The sequence below is a fragment of the Oncorhynchus gorbuscha genome, linkage group LG21 (genome assembly GCF_021184085.1).
Source record: "Oncorhynchus gorbuscha isolate QuinsamMale2020 ecotype Even-year linkage group LG21, OgorEven_v1.0, whole genome shotgun sequence".
Classification (NCBI taxonomy): domain Eukaryota; kingdom Metazoa; phylum Chordata; class Actinopteri; order Salmoniformes; family Salmonidae; genus Oncorhynchus; species Oncorhynchus gorbuscha.
Window position 1 is genome coordinate 38677543 of NC_060193.1, and position 12429 is coordinate 38689971.

A 12429-nucleotide genomic window follows, 5' to 3' on the forward strand; every position below is an offset into this window, starting at 1 on the left:
TATTCAATTATTGCGTCTGCGTTGCCAAGGGCTAAAATAGAAGTCAATCCTATTTCTGACGCAGATCACACTGCAAGTCCTGCCTCTCCCATCTCATTGGTTTATAGAAGCAGGTACCCACCTGCCATCTCCTCATTGGTTATACCCACGTGGGTGATTGAAAGACAAACTTTTTTGCCTGTTGTCGTGGTAATACTATGAAAGTGTAGATGACGATCACCATATAAGTTCAAAGATTAAAAAGGCAGGGAGGAGAGATGACTAGAAACAATTTGGTTGACTGGTTTATGTGTGGATTAATTGTCGGAGTAGAGGACCTTGTGCATTTCAGATAAAATAACAACTCAATGTTTATATCCCAGGACAAATTAGCTAGCAACAGCAAGCTAGCTAAATAGGACAAATTAGCTAGCAACAGCAATCTAGCTAAATAGGACAAATTAGCTAGCAAGTGCAAGATAACTAGCTAAATTGCCATACATGTTTAATGCTTTTTGACCTGTACCCAAATTAATGTCATTGGATCAGAGTTTGATTTGATATTTTAACCTGCGTGTCGTGATCGCGTTTGGTGTAGGGGGACAAAATAAATGTATGCACGTGCGCAGCCATTTTGGGTTCCATGTTAGCATAGAAACCTAAAAAGCATGTACTGTAGATGGAAAGGTGTGTCATTTATGCTAGAAAAAACAGCTGCATATGCATATTAGCCAATACATATGGCATAGCCTACACATATAGCATACCTTGCAATGCAGTCTTCTCTAAAAACAGTTGTACAATGTGCTCTGCAATAAGATTTTGATTTCTAAAATCTGATGAGTTCAAATTGCAGCTTCCCATTTCTATGGTGGGCATGAATGCATTGGAGTACAAGGTATGGAAAATGATAGAGCCTTTAGGATTATGGAAAGAGCAGTTGGGAAATAAAGATTTGAAGTTCATATACTAAATGTTCAGTGAATGTGAGTATATTTAGGTGGTTTAAATGATTACCTTTCCTACTAACCTTCTAAAAGTTGACTGCCAAAATCTTGCCAATCCATTCATTATTCTACTAACTATGACCGAGTGTGAGACATGTTTTCCATAATGTACATTTCATATACATTCGAACAAAGAACACCATCACAAATAGTGTTTAGCTATTTAATGAGTAAGGAGACAAATTGCAAAGGTGTCAGCCAGTATTTGAAGTATCTAAATATAGCATAACCTACCAATCGAGGTATATCAAGTGTCGTGGAGGGCACAATCTTACAATGTTGCTGTCCAGAAATGAGAGCTTTACCATCTATGCCAAAAGCCTGGGCCTCTGATGGCAACTGTAGAACTTTCATCAACAAATTCTTCAGTATTCTCCCTTCTCTCTGGAGCATTTGTGTGCTCAGGCCCCATAGGTGTATAGAAAGGATCTCTCCCTGGTCACCAATGTAGCTGACAAGGACCTTAGCAGAATGAAATCTAAAGCTTGTGTGGTCCAGAGACATGAACCAGCATCTATGGCAAAAGCCTGGGCTCCCGGCAGGGACAATATAATTCTCCCCACTGCATGTTACAATAGTAAAATAATCTGTCACCTGTTAAACGGATTCTACATTGAATTTAGTCTTTGAGATGTCCAAACAAGCACTTGTAACGAGGTGGGACCAAATTACTATTTTTCGAGTCACAAGGTCGGAGTCTCAAGTCAAGTCCCAAGTAGAACAGGTCAAAACTAGAGTTAATTCCAAGTCGTGCATTCTATGGTCAAGTTGAGTCGAGTCACAAATTTAAATCGAGTCTCAAGTCAAGTTTAAAAAAAAATCTACATGCAACGACTTGTTCAACTTCAAATCTTTGTCTATTGAGGCTACCAGACTAGGGCTGTTATGGTGACCGTATTACTGCCAAACCGGAGGTCACAAGTCATGAAGGCCGTCAAATTCCATGGGACTGTTTAGTCACGGTAATTAGGCTTCTCCAAACTCCGATGCTGCTGAAGGTCATTAGTAGCCTACCAAACTTGCTAACGGCCTCATATTCAGCACTCTAGTGTCTCTAATCACTCTGACATCAGTGCAAATGCAATCGAAAATCTAATCAAACTCTTCATGAGAACATATAAGCACATGTTCCGCAACATTTCTATAGGCTATGCAATTGTGTGAGAAAACAGAGTGATGGCATCTATAAAAAGAGGAGGCCTATTATTATTTCACAACTTTCCTAATATTAAGCACATTTGCTTCTCTTTACAACAGGAGTATAGCTCACCTGGCTGGCATGAAAATGAACCACAGGAAAGTGTCCTCCATTCGCTGTTTAAGTGCATAGATTACATTTTTTTTTTAAACTCTGCCCCTGTTTGAGACAGGTGCATGATAATGGTCCATTCTAAATCAAAACAAATTGTTGTAAATCTCTTCAAGATTAGGAGCGTTTACCACAAATTAAGTGGGAAACTGTCACCAAAATCACCCCAGAATGACAATTATTTCAAACAGTGTGTTTGTTTCACCATCCTGGTCCACCCAGGCCGCAGGCAAGGTCAAGGATAGCAGGGTTCGGTACACGAATCTGGTTCTCGGTAGGTCCAGGTCCAAACGCCAACAGGTAAGTCCAAACAGCCCAGCTCATACACGGTAAATCCAGCCTATATACAGTATATTGCCTCTTTGTCTATGGTTCACAGATCCTTCCAGCCATTTCTCTCTCGCTCCCTGGTTTGTCTTGACCCTTTATCTGTGGGTCGGCCCCACCTTCTGAGGGCTCCCCTTGCTTCTGGAAATTGTAGATTTGGCAGTCGGCCATTTTGTGATCTGTAGTTCTGATCGGGGTGGCCATTTTAGTGATAGGTCAGAGCCCGTTTATTAGTTCTGCACTCACATATCTGCCATTTATCACTTGACATCCTCCTTTGCCACAAAATTTACAGTACCAATCAAAAGTTTGGAGACACCTACCCATTCAAGGGCTTTTCTTTATTTTTACTATTTCCTACATTGTGTAAAAAGTATTTTTGATGCTAGTGGTTGTATTAATTTGGGATCTATCGCATCCCACAACTGTCCCAGACTATGTTTGGAATATTTATTTCTCACACAGAATAGAATAGGTAATCTTTTCAAATATGTCAAAAGTAGATTGTGCTTTTGCTGATCGTTAGACCTTTTCATCTAGTTGGCTGACGAAAAGTACATTTGGACAGTTCTTCCAATATCTTCAATATGCACCTCGGAATTGGATGAGGGCATGCATTTGTTCCCCGATGTGTCTGTCTTCACTTGTAGCCTGTTAGAAAGACCATATCAAGTGATGGAAGCTAAACTTCGGGCGCCGACAGAGATGGCCGCCTCGCTTCGCGTTCTTAGGAAACTATGCAGTATTTTGTTTTTTAATGTATTATTTTTTGCGCTGTTACCCCTGGAAATCTTAAGTCTCATTACATACAGCCAGGAGGAACTATTGGATATAAGAGCAACGTCAACTTACCAACATTACGACCAGGAATACGACTTTCCCGAAGAGGATCCTCTGTTTGGTCTACCACCAAGGACAATGGATCGGATCCCAGCAGGCGACCCAAAACAATGGCGCCGCAGAAGGTTCAGATGGAGCGGTCTTCTGGTCAGGCTCCGAAGATGGGCACATTGCCTACCGCTCCCGAGTATACTGCTAGCCAACTTCCAGTCTCTTGACAACAAGGTAGATGAAATCCAAACAAGGGTTGCCTTCCAGAGAGACATCAGAGATTGTAACATTCTCTGTTTCACGGAAACATGGCTCACTTGAGATACGTTATCAGAGTCGGTACAGCCACCTGGTTTCTTCACGTATCGTGCCATCATAAATAAACATCTCTCTGGTAAGAAGAAGGGTGGGGGTGTATGCCTTATGATTAACGAATTGTGGTGTGATCATTACAACATACAGGAACTCAAGTCCTTTTGTACACCTGACCTAGAATTCCTTACAATCAAATACCGACCGCATTATCTACCAAGAGAATTCTCTTCATTTATAATCAGTCATGTACACTGATTCCACGCTTCAAGATTGCTTCGATCACGTGGACTGGGATATGTTCCAGATATCAATGTTAGTGATGACTGTTAAACAGCCATCACTAACATTGATTGGCTGCTGCCAACATACTGACTCAAATCTCTAGTCACTTTAATAATTAAAAATTGGATGTAATAAATGTATCACTAGTCACTTTAAACAATGGCACTTTATATGATGTTTACATACCCTACATTACTCATTACAAAATGACTTGTTAGATATTACTGCATGGTCGGAAGTAGAAGCACAAGCATTTCACTACACTCGCATTAACATCTGCTAACCATGTGTATGTGACCAATAATATTTGATTTGATTTGGAGAGCCATGTGAGTGAGAGGTGCTTCGGAACACACAGCAGTCAGAGATAAGGGCACAATGCTCAAAAGGCATGGATTTTATTAGTGGGCATTAGGGCCACACAAAGGAGATGCCGCTCCGAGTATTCTTTTCTGTTCTTCTGAAATATATTACGTTTTCTTCATATCATGTTTCTTTGGACTTATCTAAAATAATGAATGGATTTATTGTGAAGGTGTAGGCTATATTACATTGATTTATTAGACTTGTTAAAATGTAGATTCTCTGAAGGTCTGCATCAGTGGCTTATAAGCTGTGGAAGCCAGGAGATGCTAAATGTGTTTATGTTAATTAATGGTCAATTACCTTGAGACCAGCAGTTATTTGCTTGACAATCACCAGCTGACGAAATTTCGTGACCACCACAGCCCTATACCAGACCTTTATTATTTTGTTTACAACGTATTTTTATTAGCCTATGTAATTGTAAAATATGGAGTTTGTAGCAGTCCTAAGGGCATGAAATCCGCAGAAGGCAAGTTAGGTTGACTTGCTTAGAGTGTAGATTTATTTACAGGTCTTGGTGACGCAATGGTGAAAGCGCCATATCATACAAAATATTGAAGTAGATTGACCAAATATACACAGGCAATAGCTCAAAATATATAGCCTCCATTTCAGGCTTAACCTGACCTATTTGAACAGGCCCAGGTAGAGGGAACGACTGCGCAGCCTTCAACACTTGTTGAATATGGCCAGTGTCAGTAAACATCGGCAAAAAAAAGTGTAATTAAATTGTTGCCAGCAGCACAGTTACAGTCACCAACGCTCTGGATAACATGCAAACTGCCTAACCAGCTCTGCCAGGGTGAATAAAATGATCAGAGAGAGGGGTTCTCTCATTTGTGTCTGGAAGTAGCTTCAGTTAGCTTGGGTGCTTGACTGCCATCGTAAGGTCAGAACGCTCAAATCAACCCTACTCTTTTGTCAGAGCGAAACGCTCTGAATTTACTTAACGCCCCACACTGACACTCCAATTAAGAACACAACGGAATTCGGAAACTGTCTAGCTAGTAATTTGTTAAGCTAACAAGCCAGCAAGAGGTTGCATAGCATTCCAGCGTTTTAATTATTTTGTTCATTGTTGACTAATAGTGAAGACAAACTATGAAATAGCACATATGGAATCATGTAACAACCAAAAGTGTAAACTAAATCTGAATGCATCAACTTCCAGTAGACAGGCGAAGCGCTAGTACGCTTCATTTGCTTCATTTGCAGTATACTAAAATGAACTAATAATATATAGTATATACTCATTAAGTTTACAGTATGTTAGTATGGGTATTCGAACACAGCGTAGTTCTATGAGCATTGATGTGCGTGTGCTCCTATTACGCACAACCAGGGTTGCAATGTTCAGTTTTCTCATGTATTGGGCTACTTTGGGTTTCGTTTTTTTGGGCTACTTCTAGATTGCACAACGGCCGCCATGGCATTTCTCTTTTTTTATTATCTATTAATTTTACTGTGACATGTTGCTGCTAACTATCAGGTAGTGAGGCAGGCTGCTGTTGCTGAGTGGCTGCAGTCCAAACACTTAAAATACACACCCTTGTCCACTTAACCTCGCCTTATGCCCTTGGGGGAATCCCCGTCGCAGTCTTGGATGGCGGTCCAAATTATTAGCCAAGCAAGAGAAGTTTGCAACCTAAGCCCCTCAGCCCTCGTTTTTACTTGGCTTTGCGAGTGTACAATTATGTTCACTCCGGGGCCTGAAACTCCCTATAATTCAATTCGCAACGATTGTACATCCTCTAAGAAAAGTCAGTGAAAACTTAAAAACAACATCAATGTAGAGAAGTCAACATACAAGTGTAAGTAAACACCAATGCAAATAAGTTAGAAATTGTGCTACTAATGCACATGCTGGCACAAGCACGTCTCGTAAAGAGTAAATATGTTTTTGTTTGGTTATCTTTTGGAAATAGTAGAAATAAAATATTTTCCTTCAGAAATTCCAGCTAGGCAGGCTAACGTTAGCTAGCAAATGAATTAGCTAACTATCATACAGTAGACGTATATTAATATTGATATAGACATGCACTCATGCACTCATAATTGACTGTAGCGCATTTAAAGCACCCACAAGCTACAGGTGGCTGAAAACACAATCATCGGCAGGATGAACTAGTGACGTATTTCCGGCCAAGGGCGGTCCATTTAAAAATCATTCCTTTCTCCCTCGCCCCTTGCCCTGCAAGTATATATTCGTCAGACGTCATGATGTCAGATGTCATCAGAAGTGTACCACTTCATTTGAGGGCTGAGGGGATAGGTTGTGTCTTTTATGTGTTTGGACCTCAGCCAGAGAGTGAGTGAGTGAGTGGTGGTGGTGGCAGGGAAGGAGCTTCAAACAGTTATTGGAAGGGAGGGGCGGGCCAGAGGTGTCACACCCTGACCTTACAGATCCTCATTATTCTCTATGTTTGGTTAGGTCAGGGTGTGACTCGGGTGGGAAAGTCTGTTTTCTATTTCTTGTGTGGTTCCCAATCAGAGGAAGTCTATCGTTGTCTCTGATTGGGGATCATATATAAGTTGTCATTTTCCTTTTGGGTTTTGTGGGATCTTGTTTTCTGTTTAGTGTCTGTATCCGACAGAACTGTGCGCTTTCGTTTTCACTTTGGTTATTTTGTTTGAGTGTTTTTTGAAAATGAAAATCATGAACACTTACCACGCTGCGCTTTGGTCCACTCCTTTCGACGAGAGCCGTAACAGGAGGGGTGTGTGTGTAGTACTGTGGAGACAGTGCGCTTCTACTGCAGCAGGCAGCGAACACGGAACCCAAACCGGCTGTGCACGTGCGCCATCGTGCATAAATGTATTTTGTCCCCCCACACCAAACGCGATCACGACACGCAGGTTTGGGGACATGTCGAAAAGCTTTAAACATTTATGGCAATTTAGCTAGCTAATTTGTCCTATTTAGATAGCTTGCTGTTGCTAGCTAATTTGTCCTGGGATATAAACATTGAGTTATTATTTTACCTGAAATGCACAAGGTCCTCTACTCTGCCAATTAATCCACACAAAGTTGCTATTGGCAACTTTCATAAATTAGATGCATTACCGCCACTGACCTCGTTCGTTTTTAAAATTTATTTTACCTTTATTTAAGTAGGCAAGTCAGTTAAGAACAAATTCTTATTTTCAATGACGGCCTAGGAACAGTGGGTTAACTGCCTGTTCAGGGGCAGAACGAGAGATTTGTACCTTGTCAGCTCGGGGATTTGAACTTGCAACCTTCCGGTTACTAGCCCAACGCTCTAACCACTAGGCTACCCTGCCGCCCCAGTCACCCACGTGAGTATAACCAATGAGGAGATGGCACGTGGGTACCTGCTTCTATAAACCAATGAGAAGATGGGAGAGGCAGGACTTGCAGCGGGATCTGCGTCAGAAACAGAAATTACTTCTATTTTAGCCCTTGGCAACACAGAAGCACATTGGTGCATGGAGCAGTGTGGGTGCAATAATTGAATAATATAGATTTCTACATTTATTTTGCAATGCTCGTGCACGCGACGCCAGCGGTGTAGTCAGCCTGTTAGCTAGCTAGCTAACATTACTGTACTGTAGCTCATACAACGCCAACAGTCTAACCGGGCTTTCTAATATTTACGTTAATTCTTCTGAAATATAGCTAACTAACGTGACAGCTACCGCTATGGAAGCTATTCACAGAATACCATAATTGTCTTCGATATTCAGTAGTATTTTATTATCTAAGTTATTTTTTTGATACATATTTGTTAGAAAATTGTTATTCTTCAATAACACAAACTCCAAAACAAATCAGGGGGAGAAAACTAGATTTATTCAGAGAGGACAAATCAAGATGTTACGCTGGGAGGTAGATGTACAGATGTTCAGTCTCCCCCTGTCCTCAGCTTTTCCCCACTGAACAAAGGAACAGGATGCCATTTATAACCCCCCCCCCCCCCACCCTAGCCTGGGGTTGACCAATCAGAAGTCCTTGCAGTACAACTTGGCCACTGGCCAAATAACAAGTATCCTGCCCCAGACTCAATGTACAGACTAATGAAAACGTGGCACACGAGTTTAGGAGTGACATTCCACAGATTCTGAACAGATGTTGAACTGAAACCCAACTCATATGTACAATTCTCAATTGACCATTAGTACTGTAGTTTTTAGTCCTCTCATCCTCTGCGTTGTGTATTTATCTTCAAAATATTCTTATATATTCAGAGCCAGCCAATCATCAACCCAACTTACCTTTTTAACTGTTGTCGTATTCAACCTTGGAATGAGCATTTTCAGTTGCAATTGCGAAGTTCCCCAAAGAACTCCTGCAACAATGGGGGTTCCTTGATGAACCACACCTCCTAAGAAGTTATTTGAAGAACCTTTTGGGGCTGTTTTTCATTGCCAAGAACCCTAAGGTTCTTTGAGGATCTTAGAAGAACTCCAGTTGAACCCCTAATTTGTAGAGTGTAGATCTTTTTAGAACTGCATTCAATAACAACGTTATACCAGTAGATGGCATAGTATAGGCTTGGACCTTCAGCAAATTACTTTTGTGAGTATGATAAAGACACAGAAGAGCCCTGTCTAAAATAACCACCTGAGCTGCAAATTAGAAAGTAAATATGATTTAGGCTATGCCTATTCCTCTATCTAAATATGCAATGCTGTTGTGTGTAATTTAATTGCCATATAATTGCAAAATTTATTTTTATAGCCACGTGGGGCTATTGTGGTGATCATGTAACCTAATGAATCACACTCTTCCAGTATTTGGGAGCACGGACTGTTGGCCTTATTAGTCATTTTGACTGTTGTATTAGTGAATTCCACTCTGTATGGAGGCTTGTTATAGTCATTTGCATTGCACAACCCCATCACGCAGAGGCTATAACCATATCGATAAATGAGACAAAATATTAAGTCTTGGCTGTAACCTGTTCCGAGCGAAATATTTACATTACATTTACATTTAAGTCATTTAGCAGACGCTCTTATCCAGAGCGACTTACAAATTGGTGCATTCACCTTATGACATCCAGTGGAACAGTCACTTTACAATAGTGCATCTAAATCTTAAAGGGGCGGGGGGGGGGAGGGAATACTTATCCTATCCTAGGTATTCCTTAAAGAGGTGGGGTTTCAGGTGTCTCCGGAAGGTGGTGATTGACTCCGCTGTCCTGGCGTCGTGAGGGAGTTTGTTCCACCATTGGGGGGGCCAGAGCAGCGAACAGCTTTGACTGGGCTGAGCGGGAGCTGTACTTCCTCAGTGGTAGGGAGGCGAGCAGGCCAGAGGTGGATGAACGCAGTGCCCTTGTTTGGGTGTAGGGCCTGATCAGAGCCTGGAGGTACTGAGGTGCCGTTCCCCTCACAGCTCCGTAGGCAAGCACCATGGTCTTGTAGCGGATGCGAGCTTCAACTGGAAGCCAGTGGAGAGAACGGAGGAGCGGGGTGATGTGAGAGAACTTGGGAAGGTTGAACACCAGACGGGCTGCGGCGTTCTGGATGAGTTGAAGGGGTTTAATGGCACAGGCAGGGAGCCCAGCCAACAGCGAGTTGCAGTAATCCAGACGGGAGATGACAAGTGCCTGGATTAGGACCTGCGCCGCTTCCTGTGTGAGGCAGGGTCGTACTCTGCGGATGTTGTAGAGCATGAACCTACAGGAACGGGCCACCGCCTTGATGTTGGTTGAGAACGACAGGGTGTTGTCCAGGATCACACCAAGGTTCTTAGCGCTCTGGGAGGAGGACACAATGGAGTTGTCAACCGTGATGGCGAGATCATGGAACGGGCAGTCCTTCCCCGGGAGGAAGAGCAGCTCCGTCTTGCCGAGGTTCAGCTTGAGGTGGTGATCCGTCATCCACACTGATATGTCTGCCAGACATGCAGAGATGCGATTCGCCACCTGGTCATCAGAAGGGGGAAAGGAGAAGATTAGTTGTGTGTCGTCTGCATAGCAATGATAGGAGAGACCATGTGAGGTTATGACAGAGCCAAGTGACTTGGTGTATAGCGAGAATAGGAGAGGGCCTAGCACAGAGCCCTGGGGACACCAGTGGTGAGAGCGCGTGGTGAGGAGACAGATTCTCGCCACGCCACCTGGTAGGAGCGACCTGTCAGGTAGGACGCAATCCAAGCGTGGGCCGCGCCGGAGATGCCCAACTCGGAGAGGGTGGAGAGGAGGATCTGATGGTTCACAGTATCGAAGGCAGCCGATAGATCTAGAAGGATGAGAGCAGAGGAGAGAGAGTTAGCAGTGCGGAGCGCCTCCGTGATACAGAGGAGAGCAGTCTCAGTTGAATGACTAGTCTTGAAACCTGACTGATTTGGATCAAGAAGGTCATTCAGAGAGAGATAGCGGGAGAGCTGGCCAAGGACGGCACGTTCAAGAGTTTTGGAGAGAAAAGAAAGAAGGGATACTGGTCTGTAATTGTTGACATCGGAGGGATCGAGTGTAGGTTTTTTCAGAAGGGGTGCAACTCTCGCTCTCTTGAAGACGGAAGGGACGTAGCCAGCGGTCAGTGATGAGTTGATGAGCGAGGTGAGGTAAGGGAGAAGGTCTCCGGAAATGGTCTGGAGAAGAGGGGAGGGGATAGAGTCAAGCGGGCAGGTTGTTGGGCGGCCGGACGTCACAAGACGCGAGATTTCATCTGGAGAGAGAGGGGAGAAAGAGGTTAGAGCACAGGGTAGGGCAGTGTGAGCAGAACCAGCGGTGTTGTTTGACTTAGCAAACAAGGATCGGATGTCGTCGACCTTCTTTTCAAAATGGTTGACGAAGTCGTCTGCAGAGAGGGAGGAGGGGGGGGGGGGAGGATTCAGGAGGGAGGAGAAGGTGGCAAAGAGCTTCCTAGGGTTAGAGGCAGATGCTTGGAATTTAGCGTGGTAGAAAGTGGCTTTAGCAGCAGAGACAGAGGAGGAAAATGTAGAGAGGAGGGAGTGAAAGGATGCCAGGTCCGCAGGGAGGCGAGTTTTCCTCCATTTCCGCTCGGCTGCCCGGAGGCCTGTTCTGTGAGCTCGCAATGAGTCATCGAGCCACGGAGCGGGAGGGGAGGACCGAGCCGGCCTGGAGGATAGGGGACATAGAGAGTCAAAGGATGCAGAGAGGGAGGAGAGGAGGGTTGAGGAGGCAGAATCAGGAGATAGGTTGGAGAAGGTTTGAGCGGAGGGAAGAGATGATAGGATGGAAGAGGAGAGAGTAGCGGGGAGAGAGAGCGAAGGTTGGGACGGCGCGATACCATCCGAGTAGGGGCAGTGTGGGAGGTGTTGGATGAGAGCGAGAGGGAAAAGGATACAAGGTAGTGGTCGGAGACTTGGAGGGGAGTTGCAATGAGGTTAGTGGAAGAACAGCATCTAGTAAAGATGAGGTCGAGCGTATTGCCTGCCTTGTGAGTAGGGGGGAGGTGAGAGGGTGAGGTCAAAAGAGGAGAGGAGTGGAAAGAAGGAGGCAGAGAGGAATGAGTCAAAGGTAGACGTGGGGAGGTTAAAGTCGCCCAGAACTGTGAGAGGTGAGCCGTCCTCAGGAAAGGAGCTTATCAAGGCATCAAGCTCATTGATGAACTCTCCGAGGGAACCTGGAGGGCGATAAATGATAAGGATGTTAAGCTTGAAAGGGCTGGTAACTGTGACAGCATGGAATTCAAAGGAGGCGATAGACAGATGGGTAAGGGGAGAAAGAGAGAATGACCACTTGGGAGAGATGAGGATCCCGGTGCCACCACCCCGCTGACCAGAAGCTCTCGGGGTGTGCGAGAACACGTGGGCGGACGAAGAGAGAGCAGTAGGAGTAGCAGTGTTGTCTGTGGTGATCCATGTTTCCGTCAGTGCCAAGAAGTCGAGGGACTGGAGGGAGGCATAGGCTGAGATGAACTCTGCCTTGTTGACCGCAGATCGGCAATTCCAGAGGCTACCGGAGACCTGGAACTCCACGTGGGTCGTGCGCGCTGGGACCACCAGATTAGGGTGGCCGCGGCCACGCGGTGTGGAGCGTTTGTATGGTCTGTGCAGAGAGGAGAGAACAGGGATAAACAGAC